This window comes from Cucumis melo, chromosome 3 (genome assembly GCF_025177605.1).
Source record: "Cucumis melo cultivar AY chromosome 3, USDA_Cmelo_AY_1.0, whole genome shotgun sequence".
NCBI classification, from domain to species: domain Eukaryota; kingdom Viridiplantae; phylum Streptophyta; class Magnoliopsida; order Cucurbitales; family Cucurbitaceae; genus Cucumis; species Cucumis melo.
The window spans coordinates 5,760,458-5,779,373 of NC_066859.1; the positions used below are offsets into that span (position 1 = coordinate 5,760,458).

The 18,916-nt window shown below is 34.2% G+C and overlaps 1 long non-coding RNA gene across 1 annotated transcript; it reads left to right on the forward strand.

The window, feature by feature from the left end:
* Positions 1-13,551: 13,551 nt before the first annotated feature.
* Positions 13,552-14,907, forward strand: LOC127148361 (uncharacterized). Its single transcript, XR_007819252.1, has 2 exons — positions 13,552-14,509; positions 14,734-14,907. It is a non-coding gene; the product is annotated as an uncharacterized LOC127148361 (long non-coding RNA).
* The last annotated feature ends 4,009 nt before the right edge of the window (positions 14,908-18,916 follow it).

An 18,916-nucleotide genomic window follows, 5' to 3' on the forward strand; every position in this document is an offset into this window, starting at 1 on the left:
CAAAAGTAAGAAAATTTTTTTGAGCAATCTGAACATCATTGTGAATGTTTGAGCAAAATATTATAAGAAAAAAAGTAGAAATAAAATATTAAAAAAATATATAAAAAGGAATTCCTGACGTAAAGAAACGTCGGAAAAAAAAACGTTGGAAAAGAGGATTTCCCGACGCCGGAAGGTGCGCCGACATAGTTTGCATCGGGAAAGAGGTATTCCCGACGCAAGCTATGCCGACGCGTAGTCCAGCATCGGGAGAGGCTTTCCCGACGCCGTTTTGTACGTCGGGATAACCTTTCCCGATGTACTTTTCATTTTCGCCGACGTTTTTTGGTGTCAGGAGTACCCCCGTCTCTTGTAGTGACAGCTATCGATGATATTCACTAATTATAGCTATTAGTGATAACTTTCGATGCAAAAAACAGAGAAGAAGTGTGTAAAATAATCATTTTTCAAATTGAAAACTATCGATAATAACATATAACACTAATAGCAATTATCAATTATAGATGCTATAATTGATAGTTGTTATCACTAATAGATGCTATCAGTGATAAATTTTAATTTGAGAAATTCGGCAAGAAACGGTTAAAATGGTGGTTTGACGTGGATATTTTAGTATTTTACTTTTTTTATACTATATATGCAATTATTTTATGGGGTCTTTTAAAAAATATAATAAAGTGGTAAAATATTTATACTGTATAAAACAATTTTGAAATTAGAAAAAGCCCATAAGCCCACAATGGAAAATACCAAAAATGCCTCATCAACCACGTCGTTAACAACGTGCGTAATATATTTGGTACATGATCGTTTAGATTTAACTATTGTTTGCAAAATCTAAACGATTTATTTTATTAATTCTATCGTTTAATTTGGTTACACGATCATTTAGTTTTTGTTAACCGATTGTTTAGATTTGGGTAGCCAAATCTAAACATTTTTTGTTCAAAATTTGGTATATGCTTGTTTAAATTTGGCTAAACGAATTTTTTCAAGATTCTTTTGGTACACGATCGTTTAGATTTGGTTAAACGATTTTTTTTAATTCTTTTGTACACGGTCGCTTATTTTTTTTACACATTCATTTGGATTTGGCTAATCCAATCTTGACGATTTTTTTCAAAATTCTTTATACAGATCCTTTAGATTTGAATATTTTTTTGTACACTATTGTTTATATTTGGTTCGTTTAGATTTGGGCGACGTTAAAAAAGAAGAAAGACAATGGAAAAAAATCGTATTGAAAAAAAAGAAAAAGAAGAAAGACGATAAAAAGAAATCACAAAGAAAGAAGATAGAAAGAAATCGCAGAGAAGAAGAAAGACGAAAGGACAAATGTGTAATATTTAAAAAATGGTTAACTTTATGGGCTTTGTTACTCGAGTCGTAAATATATTTTAGTAGTTTGTTATATTTATGAAAATTTCCCCTATTTTATCCTTATGCTATATATACCTTTATTTAGTTTTTTTTTTTCTCTTGTCATTTATGCAATTAACACTTTATAAAATATCGCTCATAAAAGAGGGTTCTGTTTAAATCTCACTACAAAGGAATGAAGAGCCTGAAGACCCAATAGCTGTTAAGGCCCAAACCCAATTGGTAGACACAGTCCCCTTAAAGCCCAACGTAAATAGAATGCTCCTTCAGAAAGGGAAAAAAGTCGTACAAATACAAATGTTTTGGTTGGCGTGCAAAATTACAAATACTATATTTTTCTTTCTTCATCTTTTGCAATTTTTTCCAGTTACAAACTTGGACAAATTCAGATGTTTCACAGTCTCTAGAACTTAAATGGTAATTTATACAATGTTGTAATTTACTTTAACTATGAATGATCACATAATAGGTTTATTAAATAAATGTTGTCATTTCAATATATATTCATCAAATCCACATGGAGTTAAAATTTCACCTCTACGTCTTTCTATTTCTCTATCATGTTATTCGTGGTTTCCCTCAAAATTCACGTAAATGACAACGTTAAGGTTATGTTATGTTGTTCATAAAGTCATATCGTTTTCAATTAAGTAACCATTCTCAAATAAAAATTATAATATTTTGAATTAGATGCTCCAAAGTCATATTTTATATTATAATATTTATAACTATTTTGGAAAATTGCCAAAAATAGGCCACTTTTAGAGGGATAAATGATTTTTAAGATTGAATTTGAAAAGTTTGAGTTTTAGGACAAAATGAGGCTAAAATGTCAATTTTATCCTTAATGAATTTTCCCTTCCCTTCCCTTCCCTTCTCTTCAACCTAAAACAAAATAAAACGTAAAGAAAAAAAAAATACTCATTTCTCCTCGCGCAAACTAAAAAAGACAAAAAAATTGAACTTTCCCACTTCAATTTCTTCTCCTCTCCTTTGGCGCCGTATTCATCCTCTCTTCCGGTGAACATCGATGAGGCCACGGGGAACGTCGCATTTCCATTACCTTTCTTCAGCTTTCTTTGGGACATCGGAGCATGCTTTCTTTAGTGGCAATCGAATAGTGTAAACTTATCCTCATGGCTTTTTCTTCGCAACTCAGTGTAAACCTCTCTTCCGATGAACGTAGGTGAGGTAACGGTGAACATTGGAGCACGTACTTTCCATTGCCTTTCTTAGAGACTCAACTGTCATTGTTCAATTTCTTCACCAAATCTCGATAGGTGATCACTCTCCCTTTCCTCTTGTATGTGCTTTTTTTTTTTACCGTTGTACATATAAATTTATATAAATTTGTGATAGTTGTTGGGTGATTTTAGCCTATTTGAAAACTCTCTATCGTTGGGTTATTTAATCATTTTTTCTTTTTCTTTGTTTATTGAAATCAATTATATACCTTTATTTACTGATTTGGATTGAGTGTAGATTATTTTTGTTGTTGTCTACTTATTCTTATCTTAGAATATGGAATAGTTTAGTTGTTTTGGTCTAAGTTAACGTGGAATTTTTGTAGATTAATATGGAATTGTTGTAGATTTAATATGGAATAGTTGAGGGTTTTATGAGGCTTTGCATATGCTTTATGCATGCTTAGTAAGTCTCTTAAGTACTTATGTTTTATCTCGCACACATCTCGCACATTCCAAACTTTCATTATGCGTTTTAAAATCAAATTGTTACCCTTTCTAGTCATTTAGAGTCTTCTTATGCATGTTTAGCAAGTATCTTAGGCACTTATGTTTTATCTCACACACATCTCGCACATTCCAAACTTTCACTATGCATTTCAAAATCAAATTGCTACCCCTTCCCTAGGTCATTTAGAGTGTTTTTATGCATGTTTAGTATGTCTCTTAGACAATTATGTTTTATCTCGCATACATTTTGCACATTCTAAACTTTCACCATGCGTTTCAAAACCAAATTTCTACTATTCTGAAGTCCTTTGGAGTGTTTTTATGCATGTTTAGTAAGCCTTTTAGGTACTTATATTTTATCTCACACACATCTCACATGGCATAGAGACTTTAAATTGCTTTTCATTTGTTTCTTTTTTGTTCAAGCTTCCGTTATGACATCGACATCAACTAACATACCCATGTACAAGATTAAGCTGTCCCATTATTTTTAGGCTCTAGTAAGTTATTTATCTCATTTAGAAAATATAACACTTAATATTAAGGCCAAACTAAAACCTGATCAGTTAGTCTTATTTAGAAAAACAAAGTTTGGCCACTTTTTGGATATAAATATTGTCTTCAATAGGCAACTCATCCATTACTTATTGTTAAGGGAGGAGGAAGATGAAACAAAAGATCATATAAGTTTCTTCCTAGGGGGTGTTGTGTGTACTTTTTGTAGGAGGGAGCTTAACATTGTATCGGTCTATGGGATCCCAAAAAAGAGTCTATTTAGTCTGTTGGGAATAGTAGATTGTTGGAGAAGTTCTTCAAAGACAAAGAGTCCATTTATGTAAGCGAGTTAAAGGATACACATTTTTGGAATACGAGGGTGATGACGATGATATAGTCAAATTAGTTTTGGTGCACTTTATAGAGCTATCCTTATTAGAAAAAGATAAGATAACTAAAGTGGACTAAAGTTTTTTAAAAATTACTGATGATTGAAACACATTTGATAATTATGATTGGGGCGAGATTGTTTTCGGACGCACGCTTAGTGCCTTAAAAAGAGCCTTGGACATGCAACATGCTAAGGGAAAGAGGAAGTTTACTAAGACGAAATATACTATCATGGGATTTTCGCATCCGTTACATGTTACTTCCTACTTCAAACTTATGCACGCATACACACATGCACACACACATATCCTAGAGCACTTGCTAAACTTGTTTGTTATATGTGGAATACGTTTGGGCATATGTGTTTGACTCGCCAATGGTGTAGCAAGCAATAGTAACTAACTTGAGGATCGCATGGTTTTATGCCTTTTTGTTTATCCTAAATGCATTTGCCTTTTCTCATTTTAGTTGATAATTATGGCGGCCATTGAGATGACACTTGAAGAGGAACAGTTGAGAATTAGTTCAGGCGAACTTTTTGACAAACCTCACCCATCTAACATTGTTCATATGAAGAATGGTAGTTCAAAAAAAGTATGAGAAGTTAGTAATGATTGAAGTGACTTTAAAAAAAGTAAGAAACAGAAGTCAAAGTCTAAGATGAAAGTCTACTGCAACTTAAAACACATTGAACTTCAAAAAAAGGTTAGAAATCGAAGTCTTGGTTTTAAAAACTGTTAATGCTCTTTTGATCTTTGTATCGAGTTCAGTTGTCTAATACTAGGTAATTACTCCTATGCTTAGTTCCATATTCTCGCTAATCTTGATGTTCAGTTTCTATTATTATCCTTACTAATGCATTTTGAGCTTCCATAAGGTAATGAAGGAGTCTACACGAGGTTTGAAGGCTTGGTAGATCATATATTGCAAAATGAAGAAGTGAATGCCTAAAATCAAAAGGTTGACATAACCGGTACCCTTCAGATTGAGGATGCCGAAGGAGGATCACTTAAATAATGAGGTGAAGATGGGTGACGAGCAACAAATGAATGCATTGGGCAATGAGGTCATATTGAGTTAGAAAACCTAATCGAAGTATCAGAGAATAAGGTTCAAATTGGTTTAGAGGAGCCAATAGACGTCGTTGATGATGTCGTTGAAATTTGGTCAAGTACTGTTATTTTGTGCGTTGGAATGTGTCAAGAGATCTCCTAATGCTATATTTTGTGCGTCGGAAGATCCTCTCCCGACGAGCAACAAATGAATGCATTGGGCAGTAAGGTTCATATTGAGTTAGAGAAGCTAATCGACGTATCGGAGAATAAGGTTCAAATTGGTTTAGAGGAGTCAATAGACGTCGTTGATGACGTGGTTGAAATTTGGTCAAGTACTGTTATTTTATGCATTGGAAGATGTCAAGGGATCTCTCGATGCTATATTTTGTGTGTCGGAAGATCCTCTCCCGACTCATTTTCGTCGACTCCGACCCCGATGTGGATTTATTCGTCGAAAAAGGATTTCCCTACGCTTTTTCATATATCTCTCGATGCCTTTGTGCATCGGAAGACCTCCACTTTCTTGTAGTGGGAGAAAATTTTCAAATACTTACAAATACTTCCTGAAAATACTAAAATCATCAATGGGTATCCAAGATACTTCCTAAAATTAATCAATGGCCGGTATTCAAGATACAACCTACAAATACTAAAATCTTACCAAAAAAAAAAAATCAACAACTTGCAAGAGGGCTGGGTGATGACAGCAAAGGGCGAAGGTGTGAGTTTGTGCGTGACAACAACTGGAAGAAACGTGAAATAAAATGACCTCGCGTTAGGCAAACAGATTTAAAGCCATGACAAACTTGGTAGGGCTAAACGTTTCTAGATCTAAGAACTAGTGGACTTGGCGAATAGATCTGAAGGATTTGGCATGAGGAAGTTTTATTAGGAGAATGTAAGAGAATAGAGAAAAAAAACTTAAGGAAATGAAGAAAAACTTTAAGGATTTGGCGAGACTAACTAGCAGTCGACACAGTGGCGAAGATCGTAGAGATGGAAGAAGAGGAAACTAAAGATTGATTTTGGAGGAAGAGGAGATGCGAGATGAGAGATATGGAGGGAAGAGGGACAGAGGTGACTGCTAAAAGAAAAGCAATGCAAACCCTAAATTAAAAGGAAAATATTAATTTTATAAAAATAAAAAAATAAAGGTTAGCTTTAATGTCGATTTTAAAAATCCGTGTTTTTAAAACCGACATTAAACCTCCATTTTCATTTTTTCCAACCACATTAAAAGCCATATTTCTTATAATGTGTAGTGGTTTCATAAAACCCTTTCAAAAACTTTACAAACACACTTACCATCAACCAATAAGATACACTTGGGGGCCCCAATCTCTTATTTCCACGATCATCTTCCTCAAAATACTCAACAAAATATGTGTCCTATTTCTCTTCCTTTAAAATTATGAAAGCTTTTTCAAATTTCATTGCATGTTCAAGCACTAAATATGTAGAATTCCACATAGTAGTTACATCTAAAAAAACAAGAGCCTTACATTGAAAATTTTTCTAGTTTCACACATGTTTTAAATTTTGCCATTCTCTTACGTGATGATTGTACATATGTAACGCCCTGAATAGCGAGGTAAAATTCTAGCATTTTATGTGAATTTTTCGGGATTTTTAAAACTTTGTAGATGATGAAATAATAATATAATATTATTTATCGCATTATTATTATTTATTTTCACCATTATAACTTAATATTAATGCCTTTATTTTTATTGGTTATTATATTAATTATTTGATATTAATATTGTTATAATTAATTAATATTAAAATTGTATTATTTATTTTATTTTTATTATTTAATACCTTCTTTTATTATTTATATTATTACTGTTATTTTATTTATTTTATTATCTATTTCGTTATATATATATATATATATATATATAATAATTTTTTTTAAAAAAACCCTAAAGGCGCGCGACACCCCTCCATCATCAATTTTCGTCTTCTTCTTCCTCGCGCCGCCACTGCCATTCCAGTGCCTCTCCGTCCTTCACCCGACGACGGCTGCGGGACTTCTTCGCCTCTTCTCCTCCGTCGCGTCTCCGTCTCCGCCGTCGTGGTTGTCAGCTTCAACATTTCGTCCGCCGCGGCTCCCTACCATTTCGGATCTCCTCTCGGTTTCACGCACTCGGACGTCGCCGTGCGTTCTTCGTCCGACCGTATCCGCCATCAATCAGTCGCCCTCCGCCGCGTTGAAGCAGAGTCAGTCGTCGGACTCCACCAAGCCGCGACGCGTCTCCGTCGTCGAACGCCCGAAGCCGAGCCGAGCCACCTAAGCCATATTTTTCTCCCTCCACTTCGGATCACGGCGAGTCTTCAGTAAGGATCATTTTGATAATTTACCCAATGTTGCCATAACCGTTTCGAGTTTGAATATTGGAGTAAGACTGGGTCCTATCTTTCGTTCCTTGAAGGTAATAGGGGTTGACACTCAAGTTCACGGTCCCACGGCAAGTTAATTTGGAGATAGCTTTCCTTTCCTCGGGTAAGTCAACGGATGTTGCTTAGGACCATTTAAAATGACTTATACTAGTATCCTCGTTTAAAACCCTTGTGTTTTCGTTTAGGTGGATCCGTTGAGCGTGGACTCGATCGGGGGGCATAACCAAGTATCAGGTAAGGGTTTTCCTACTACTGGACCTCAGATTGAGGTTGGAAACGTAGTAATCCACAGGGGATTACACGTTAATAACTGTACTGAATAAATGCATGTGAGTTTGACTTTAGTATCGTTGCTATGTTCTTGTCTGATGTAAAGGTAACGCGACCGTTAGTTGTAGCTTGTGCGCCATCGGGTGTAAGGAATTGTGTACGGATAGGCACCGATGCCGGATGTTCGGTATATTGTAGTTATGTTAATGGGCTACGTTGTGGATTGGAATGGTATGTCGATGGGCTTGAAAATTTTGCGGTTAGGTACGTGGTAGTCTTTTGTTTGGATTTTGGTCATGGAGTCTGGTCGTGGAAGGACGGTGAGTCCGGTTTGATTGACTAGTTGACTGGATCTAGGGTTATCACAATGGTGTGTGAAGCGGAGACGCATATAACTACCGAGGATGTAGTTGTCTAAATCTATATTATCTGACTGGCGAGGCCTATGGCGAAATTGTAATATGAGTGTTGTTGGGGTATGACTGTTGTAAACGGTTTAGTATGGACTGAGGGGTAACGGTTAGCTTCATCTATGGGGTAGTGTACCTTACGGATATGTGCATCCTTCGGGAGCACTAGACTGATATGTGTATCCTTCGGGAGCACTAGACTGATATGTGCATCCTTCGGGAGCACTAGACTGATATGTGCATCCTTCGAGAGCACTAGACTGATATGTGCATCCCTCGGGATCACTAGACTGATAGGTGTATCCTTCGGGATCACGAGACTGATATGTGCGTTCTACGGAACCATTAGACTGTTATGTAGGGTACCTCTGAATAGGAAGTTAACTATTGTTCCCTAATGGGCCCGGTAGTGGGTCCCTTACTCGGTATAATTATACTCACCCCTTTTCTCTTCTTTAATTTTTCAGGTAAGGGTACAGCGAGGGGCAGACCGACGAGAGGCAGGAAGGATGCGTGAAGGCCATATGGACGCGTCTAGTTTTCTTTATGCTTCCGTTGATGTATTTTGTTAGAATATTTGGTTTTGTGATTTTGAGTTGATGACCTGAGTACTTTATTTGAAACTTTTGTGACAGTGATTTAAAATAGGGCCCGAAACTGTTTTTGTAATATTTCTAATGTTTTAATGAATCGTAACCGGTCCGTCATGAATTTTGTGTTTTGTGGTCGAGTCTTAGCACTGAGTAGTGACCTTAGCTTAGTCCGGAAAGTTGGGTCGTTACAACATATCTCACAACATTACGAATACTAGCAATAGAATCATGCATATCTTTCAATCCATCATTTACAATAAGATTAATTATATGAGCACAACACCTCATATGCAATAGCTCTTCATCTAAAAACAATAGATTTCCAACTTTTAAGTCTTCTCTTAACATATGAAATAGCCTCATTGTTGGAACTTGCATTATCAATAATGGTTGTAAAGATTTTTTCAATCCCCCACTCCAACAGACAACTTTCAATTGTCCTTCCAATAGTCTCCCCTTTATGATTAGCAACTTGACAAAAACTCAAAATCCTTCTTATGTAAAATCCATTTAGAATCAATGAAATGTGCCATGATGACTATGTAGTTCACATTTTGTAGTGAAGTCCAAGTGTCCGTAGTTCACATTTCATGTTTTTCTTCTCTTCAAGATATAGTTTATATATATCTCTAGCTATTGCTACTCTCAACGGAACATCAAACCTAGGACACGCAATACTACAAAAGTGTCTAAAACCCTCAGTCTCAACAAATCTAAATGACAACTCATTCATAATTGTCATCTTAGCATATGCTAGTCTACATGCTGATTAGCTAAACAATGTAGTCAAAAAATTACTAGCATTGACTCCCTTCTCATCATTTGTAGGTACAAGAGTTAAGGTTATTTGTCCTTTATTTTCTTCTTTGTACAGGTACTTTTTACATTGATTTCTTAAATGCTTCCACAAAGTGCTAGTTTCACAACTATTACTATCACATGCATAATCCTTGCTACAATAGTTACACTTGCACCTAGCATCATTAGCACTTGTTTCCATTGTTGTGAAATGATTCCACACGGGAGAAGTTTGTTTATTAGGTCTCTTTCTTTTGGACTTGGGAGGTAGAGGTGGTACATGTTTTGTAGTTTGGCTTGTATTATGAGGAGGAGGAAGAAGGGACGGAGGCGTTCCATTATTACCGATAGAACTCGAATTATTACTACTGCTATCCATCTATAAAATAAATGAAATTAACATCTAATTAACATCCTTCTTGGAAATGACGATGTCAAACTTTTTTGTTCTACGCTCGTGCTATTTTCTTTTGGTTCAACTGTCCTCTACATAGTGCAATCAGTCTCCTTTCTTCTATGAAATTCAATTGCTCGTACCTTACTTGAGTCCACTTTGCTTCATCTAGTTCTACCTCTTGGATTACCCTAAGGAATGGCACCTCAACTTCAACAGGTAAAACTGCTTCGAAACCATACGCTAGTGGAAAAGGGATTGCCCCTGTTGACGTGCGAACTGATATTCTATATCCATGCAATGTGAAAGGTAGCATTTCATGCCAATCTTTATAAGTGACCGACATTTTATCGAGAATCTTTTTTATATTTTTGTTTGTTGCTTCCACTGTCCCATTCATCTTAGGGCGATAAGGAGTGGAATTATAGTGTTTAACCTTGAACTGACTGCACAACTCCTCCATTAATTTATTATTAAGGTTTTTTCCATTATCGATGATGATGCGCTCAGGCAAACCATACCGACATATAGTGTCCTTTCGTATGAACTTGACAACAGCTGCTTGGTGACACTTTTGTATGAAGCAGCCTCTACCCATTTCGTGAAATAATCTATGGCTACCAAAATGAATCGATGGCCATTTGATGCCTTTGGCTCAATGGTTCCAATTACATCCAAACCCCACATGGAGAAAGGTCGTGGGGCCATCAACAAATGCAATGGAGAGGCTGGAGCATGCACTTTATCTGCGTATGTTTGACATTTATGGCATATTCCGCATGTTTGATGCAGTCTGATTCCATGGTCAACCAAAAAATAACTAGAATGTAAATCTTGCCTCGCCATCATGTGTCCATTTGCATGCGTCCCACACACTTCTTCATGAATTTCTTCCAAAATATTTTTGACTTCCAAGGCATCGACACATCGCAATAGAGTCATATCGTAATTAATTTCTTTTGTATAATACTTCACCACTTAGAAAAACTTCATGGCAAACCTCCTAATGGTGCTCTTACTATTTTCTGATGCCCCTAGTGGATACTCCCGATATGCGATGTAGTGCTTAATATCATGATACTCAGGTTTACCGTCAGGTTCTCGCTCGAGGCTCATACAATAGGATGGTGTCTTATACTTCTCCATCCTTATGGGTTGAACTTCTTCACCGTAAGCTACATTAAACATGGCAGAAAGAGTGGCTAATGCATCTGCAACCCGATTGCGTGTGGGACGTGTTCAAACGCTATCGAATCAAAAGTTTGAGCTATTGTGCGAATATAATCGTTATAAGGGATCAATTTAGCATCCATCATCTCCCATTCCTCATTTAGCTGATGTACAACCAACAGAGAGTCCCTAATGACTCGTAACTTTTTTATTTTCATCTCGTATGTCATTCGAATTCCCAGACTACATGCTTCATACTCAACCAAATCTTCGTATGTGACTTCTGATGTTGGTTATAAGGAGATTGACAAAATTCAATTTGTTTTAAACAAATGGAGCAACAACAACAACTCTGTTCTTAGTTTGATGACTATGAATATGAAAACAAGGTTTGATAAGTACTTGGATTTGCTTGAGAAGATGAATAATTTGATATTTGTGGCTATAGTGATTGATCCTCGATACAAGTTAAAGTACTTGAATTATTGTCTTTCCAATGTTTATGAGAGTGATGTTGTTTAAGGATGTAGTTGAGAGCGTGAAGATATATTTGTATCGTCTATATGACTTTTACAAATCACAAGATAACCCTTCTACTCAAATTGGTCATAGCACCAACAACCTTAAGCAATCAAACAATGTTACTATGGAAGTGTGAGAATGATGAAGAAGTTGATCCATGGATAACATTTTGTGCTTTGAGAGAAGAAGAAAACTTAATGGAAGTGGAGAATGACTTGACTTCTTATTTGTCTGACAAGGATGTAGTAGATAAAGATGAATTTGATATTATGTATAGCCACCTAATTTTGTTCGACATTATTTAAAATCAATTTAATTGTTAGATTAAGTTTTACCATAATTTGGTTTATTTTTAATTTTGTGATTAACTACCTTTTTCTATAAAAAAAATGTTACTTAACTACTTTTTAAGTTTTTTAGGTAGTTTGGTTAAAGTAACTAAACCATTTAGTTAGGGTAACTAAGATAGGTGGATAAATACATAAAATGATAACTTTTTTGAATTTGATTTTGGTTATTAAAGGCTCCATGCCATTTTGATATGAATGCTAAAGTTGGTATTATTTTCAAATGCAAAAAATTCCACCATTTTGAATTTTTAGCCATTTGAAGAAATGATTTTGGCTATAAATAATCTCTTCTTATTCATACACACAACACAACATAAAGAAAAGGCCACACAAAAAAACCCTAGAAATTTTTACAATCTTCATATCCTCTCTTCTTCATCTAAATCTCTAACTTTCATACCCCCTACTTCTTTTAACCTTCATACCTTCTTAAAAAAACCAAAAGATCTACAACATCTATTTTATGTTTTCTAAATCTTCATCTATCTCCCTACAATACCAATAATCCAACACAGAAAAAAAAAAACTCTAACTTAGTTGGAGGTGTATGATAGGGCTTTGATCTCAATGATTCACACCTCAACAACAAGTGAGTTTAGTGTGTTGGGATTTTAATCTCTCTCTTTTCTTTTTTTCTTATTCTTATTATTTTGTTTATTTTTCCTTCAAAGTTCTTTATTTTCTTTTCTTATTCTTACTATTTTCATTATTTTATTGATCTTTCTTTAAGTTTCCATAAAAAGATGCAAAAAAAAAAAAAAAAAACAAAACAAAACAAAAAGACAAAAAAAAAAGACTAAATGATTAAATATTTGCTTATTATTATTGTTCTTATTTCTCTACTTTTATTTCTCTTATAATTATTTATTTATTATCTTGTGAGTTTCTCTTTTATAGTTTTTTTTATTTATTATATATTTCTTCATACCTTGTTGTTATGTATTTTTTTTATTTATTATTATGTCTTTCCTTTGTTAATTTATTCTTAAGCTTTATTTTCTATATATTGTTTCTTTACATTCTTTTATATATAATTAGCATTTTTTATTTATTTAATTCTTTTTTTTCTTTTTATAGCATTTATTATTGTTTCATTAGTATTTTCTCATCTTGATTATCGCTTCTTTAATATTTTTCTCATCTTAATTATTGCTTCTTTAATATGTTCTTGTCTTTTATATGTTATTTAATATTTTGTTTTTTTCCCTCTTTTGTGGTCAAGTTAATATGTTATTGCTAAGAATTTTTAAGTTTGTTAACATTTTAAATTATTTTTTCTTTAAAAAAATCCGACGATGGAATCTAAGAAATTTGGGAGTCCAATTTTTTAGAATTCTTGAGCTGAGGAAATTGATTCTTTGGAAGTCTGAGATCGATATTCAATATGTTTTTATTAAAATATCAATATGTTATTTTGTGTTTGCATAATTTATTATAATGCTTCTTTACTCTTGTTTCTATTTATCTAATTTTCATATTAAGTCTCATTTTATTTCCTATTTAAAATTTTTAACTCTTTCGAATTAAAATTTTCAAGTTTTAAAATCCTTCAAATTTAAAATTTTTCAAGTTTTAAAATCTTTCACAAAATACTTTTTGTTTTAAATCATTTAGAATTTTTTTTCTTTTAAAGTTATAATTTTTCATGTTTTTCAAACATTCAAAATTTAATCTATGATTTCATAAGGTTTCTTAGTCAATCCTTTTTAATAACTTATACCATTTTTCTTAAACAAAATCCTACGACAAAATCTAGGAAATTTGGGTGTTCGATTTCCTAGAATTCTTGAGGCAAGGGATCACGCCTTTGGGTGTCCAAGATTTGATCCCAAGAAAAAAGATGATTTTAATTAATGTTTTTTAAAAAATCTCTTTTTTAGAAGACTATCCCTATGACAGATTTTGAGAAATTGTATTAATTTCTCACTTTCTTAAGGTGAGAAGATTTTCTTCAATATAGTCTAATTGATGGAATGCTTTCCACTTATTCTATGAGATCATTGCTTCAAATTTTGGAGTAATGAGGGGTAAAATAAGACAATTAAAGAATATTTTCAATAATTCAAGATTTGAAATTTGGCTACCGTTTTCTAAACAGGTGTTGTGAGGTGCTAACACCTTCCTCATACACAAATGACTCTCGAACTCAACTCTTGTTTTTGTAGACCATTTTTTTATGATTTATTTAAAATTGTTTATTTTATTTCGGTATCCAATCACATCGTGAAAAAGATTGGTGGCGACTCCTATTTTGTTTTGAAATTAACCCGTTTTAAGGACGTCGGTCGCTCTGCGTCGTCTCGAGCACGTGGCGACATTATGTATTGGTGGAAAATGAATGGGTACAAATATCCCATTCTATCAACAATTGTTCGTGATGTTTTGACGGTTTCAATATCTATGGTGGCTTTTGAATTTGCATTTAGTACAGGTGGGAGGATTCTTTATTACTTTCGTAGTTTTCTGACTTCTAGAACAGTCGAAACCTTGATATGTACACAAAATTGGATTTGATGCAGTTGGGTGTTATTATATCTTCATCATCAACTTGAAGAGTTAGAGACTTGTGAGAATATTGAGACAGGGTAATTGATTGCCTTCTTTATTATCGACTAACATGTATTATGCTAAGTATATTTTTATTTACTTTTGTATGATTTATTTTGTAGGGAATCCGTCATATTCTGTTATTTTAGACTAATGAATTGGATTTGGAAGAAGAGCGTATTGATAATTAGTATCATTTTTTATAGCATTACATGTTATTACTTACATTATATGCAATTCTTATGTGTTTGTATTTTTTCAGGAGAACAATCACCCAAAATCGTCATCGTCGTGGTACACTTTGGACGCCAAGTTGAAATCTTTTTTTAATGAACTTTAAACATTTTAATGTATTTTTAATGGACATTATTTAATTTTGAACTTTTCAAACTATTTTTCAATTTGAATGGACATTATTGAACTTTAAACTTTTGAATGTATTTTTTAATTTCAATGGACATTCTTGTTTAGTGTGATTATTAATTTTTGTATGAATTTGAATTTTTGAATTTATTTTTAAATTTTAATGGACATTGCTATTTTGTTTGATTATTATTTTTTTTTTATGATTTTGAACTTTTGAATGAATATTATTGTAGACTTAGAATTCGAAAAGAATATGAAAATTTGGGTTGAACAACTGAAAATGATGAAAATTGAATTCTTAGCAATATAAAAATTTGAAACACAATATAATTAAAAAAAAAAAAAGGCCAACCCGTCAACCCAACCTAGCCCAACCCGAATTTTTTGGGTTGGGTTGACCCTCGAATATTAAACCGATAAGGTTTAAATTTTGCCAACTCGGTCACTTTTGGTTGATCCATATTTTTCCTCCAACCCGGCTTATGTACACCTCTATTATATTTTCTAAATAAGCTAAGGTCATGATAAACAAGGCGTGATGTACTAGTGTCCAGCCACTAACCTGTAGACCCCTGATCACATTTACTTATGTGATCATAGCTACTAGTTCCTCTTGTACCAGGTTCGTTTGCACAACAGGACGATTCCCGTTTCTACAATTTCTAACTAAGTGTCCAGGCTTATAACAATTATAACAAACAATTTGTATTGTACTTTTGGGCTGGGGTTTCTGAGATTCTTCTGCTTGTTAGAACCTCGTTTCATTTTGTTTCCTTTCGGCTTCATATCTGGTTTCAGAACTACAATAGACTATTTTTGGTTAACCGCATTCACCTTTTCCCTTTGATCGTGTCTTCTTGCCTCCTCCTCTATCCTTAAACGCGTGATCAAGCTCTCCAACAAAAATTCTTTCGTTTTGTGCTTTAGAGTGTTTTTGAAATCTTTCCACAGTAAAGGTAGCTTATCAATAATAACAACTTGAAATTGATCATCAAGTGACATATCTTCGCTAATTATCTCATGTGCAATCTTTTGTATCTCATGTGATTGAGCCTCCACGAATCTATCATCAATCATTTGATATCGCAAGTATCTGCTTATCACGTACTTCTTGGATCTCGCTTCCTCAGTATTCTTTTTTTTATAATGTGTCCCACACTTCTTTCGCAATAGACATGATACTGTAATAGTTATATAATTCATTAATAAGTTCATTCAGAATTAACTTCTTGCATATAATGTCTGTCTCCGTCCATGCAGTAAGACTATTGATTTGTTCCTCTTGTGGATTGGTTTTTGGTACTTCTGGTTTTTCAATGGAACAAGTGGTGGTAACTTTCTTCAATGTAAGGAGGAACAACATATTTTGCTTCCATCTCTTAAAGTGTGCTCCTTCAAAACGAAATGGACAGTTAAGAGCAAAAGACATCAAATCGCCTTGGAGTGATCTGACCATCACAGCAAAATCGTACGTTTTCAAATTGTTGTTACAATTTACTAATAAGAAGTTGTTGAGAAGCTTTAATGCCTAGACTGAATGCCTAGAGAGAACGTGTACTTTCTTTTTTTGTATCTTGCATAGTGTATTTGTATCTCGCTTGAACAGAACACCTTCTTTAGTCAACACGTTTACTGGTCAACTCGCCTATTGATCAAAATGCCTACTAGTCAATACGCTTAATGATCAATTTTCCAAATGATCAACCCGCTTATTGATCAATTCGCCTTGTCAAAATGCCTACTGTAAAACAAAAACAAGATAGAATAAAAGGGCTAGCTAAGTCGCAGATCTCACTTTCTTTAAGACGTTTCACAGCTCTGCTCTTTGTGCAAACAGATTTTATCGCCCCGTCGTCCCTAGGATAAAATAGTTGTATTCTTCAATCAGGATTGCACTAAAACTGATTAGAATTCCAACACTCAAGTAGACACTCTAATGCTTGGAAAACTTGAAACAAAGAGATTTTTTAGTGCAGGAGAGAACTTTTGGAAAGGAAGAAGTCATTTTGTTTGTTGTGTTATTTTGAGAAGAGAAGCGAGGTCCATATATAGAATGAGTAAGGAGATACAAAGGAAAAAGCACTGACTGATAATTATCATTTAATATATTAAAGATTAGTATATTATGAAATTTGGGGAGATAAAAGTGATCATGTGATTGATGAGAGAGAATATTTGTTTTTTATTTTGGAAAAAAAAAAGAATGATGTGATTGGATAATAAATGTAGAGATTATGGGATTTGTTTTGAAAAGAATGACGAAAAAGAAAAAAAATAAAATAATAATAATATTATTTTTTCATTAAATAGGACCCCATTTCTCGTGAAAGTCATCATCTTCTTCCTCACACAAAACCCTAGCCTCAAAATATCTACCTTTGCCTTGCTCGTCTCTACTGCACATCCACTCGTCAGTTTCTGTCTCTGTCATTCACCGTCACTTATCTTGTCGTCCATCGAAGCCAATCGCAAGCCCAGTCGCCGTTAGTCACCAAGAGCCATCGCATTCGTCTAAAAAATTGTCACCGTCTTCCAACGCCAATCCCCCTGTCGAACATCGAGTCTCAGTCCATCTCCGATAGGTCGTCGCATCTCTCCTTCATTGACACTGTTTGGAATGTCGTCATTCGTTCGAGTCGTGTGCGTGTAAGTGAGTTGCTTCCTTTGTGAATCGCGCAAGTCAGCAACCCGAGCCGTCCTTCATCCCTTGCAAGCCGCATAAGCCATCTACCAAGCCAAGCTGATTTCCTCTTCACCCAAGCCGCCTACCCGACTTCAGCTATCCAAGCCATTTTTTAGCCGCCAAGCTTATTTTTTGTCCTTTTCCACCTATTTTGGTAAGTTTTTGTAAGTTTTGATTGGGTTTTAGGTATGTCCAACAAATATTAATTTTGAACTCTAAATAAATTAATTTTGGATTAAGTTAGGTTATTTTTTTGAAAGGTTTGGCTAGATCAAATTGGGAGTTTATGTTGTAGAATTTTCCTAAACCAAGGATAAATTGAATTCAACCTCAACATTGGGTAAGTTGAATTCAATTAGTTTTGGGTCTTTAAGCAACCATTAAATTATTATTTTAGTTATTTGGTTCCCTTGTTGTTTAGGACTTGATTGTTTGGAGAGTGCTGACTGTTGCTATTAGACATAAATTTTATTAAGTTAATATCGAGGTAAGAGATTCTTCTACTAGACTCTCGTACTGAAGTTAAGAGTTTGCATGTGATTTCTCTATTATGCATTGATGTAGTTAAAATGCATAATGTATTGATGACTGATAGTTACGACTGAGTTATGTTGATGATGATGACTGATTTATGTTAATGATGATGCATGAATTATTAACCTCATGATTGCAAGCATTATGATTAATATTCGTGTCATGGCTATGATGTTATGATGTGCTACATGCTATGGACTGGGTGTTCAGTTAACTTTATTTGTCAGGGTCGTACCCATATAGGTGTCCCTCAGGATTACCACCTTTTTTTATGACTGTATGGTTTAACGAGATCATCAATCTATCATGAGATGTTATGTATATGAATGGTTCGACGGGGTCACTTACAGTCTAATTGTCTTGTGTTCCTTCAGGTTCACTGAAGAACAGTTTGTCCTAGGTGTTCCTTCGAGTTCACCGAAGACCAATTTTGTCCTAAATGTTTCTTTTAGTTCACCGAAGACCAGTTTTGTCCTAGGTGTTCCTTTAGATTCACCAAAAACCAAAGATATTCTTACGGGATAATTAGATTGCGTGTGTTTGGGAACGTTCTAGTTTAGGAATACTTCTTTACAATATCCTAACAAGAAGTTAAAAAACACCTAGAGGGACTAGTAGTAGGTCTCTTACTGATTATATATTTATAATCACTCTTCTATGTTAAATTTTTTAGACAAAGGTAGAGGGAAGCTAGCGAATGACAAGAAGTGACCGCGACTTCCATAGGAAAACGTTTTGTTCCACTTTTACCTTACAGTTTTGATTTCAGTATTTTTGTATTCTTTGATGATTTCTCTTTTAAAATTAGATAAGACCCGAGCTAGTATTTCATTTTTAGAGATTTATTCTACATACTTTTATT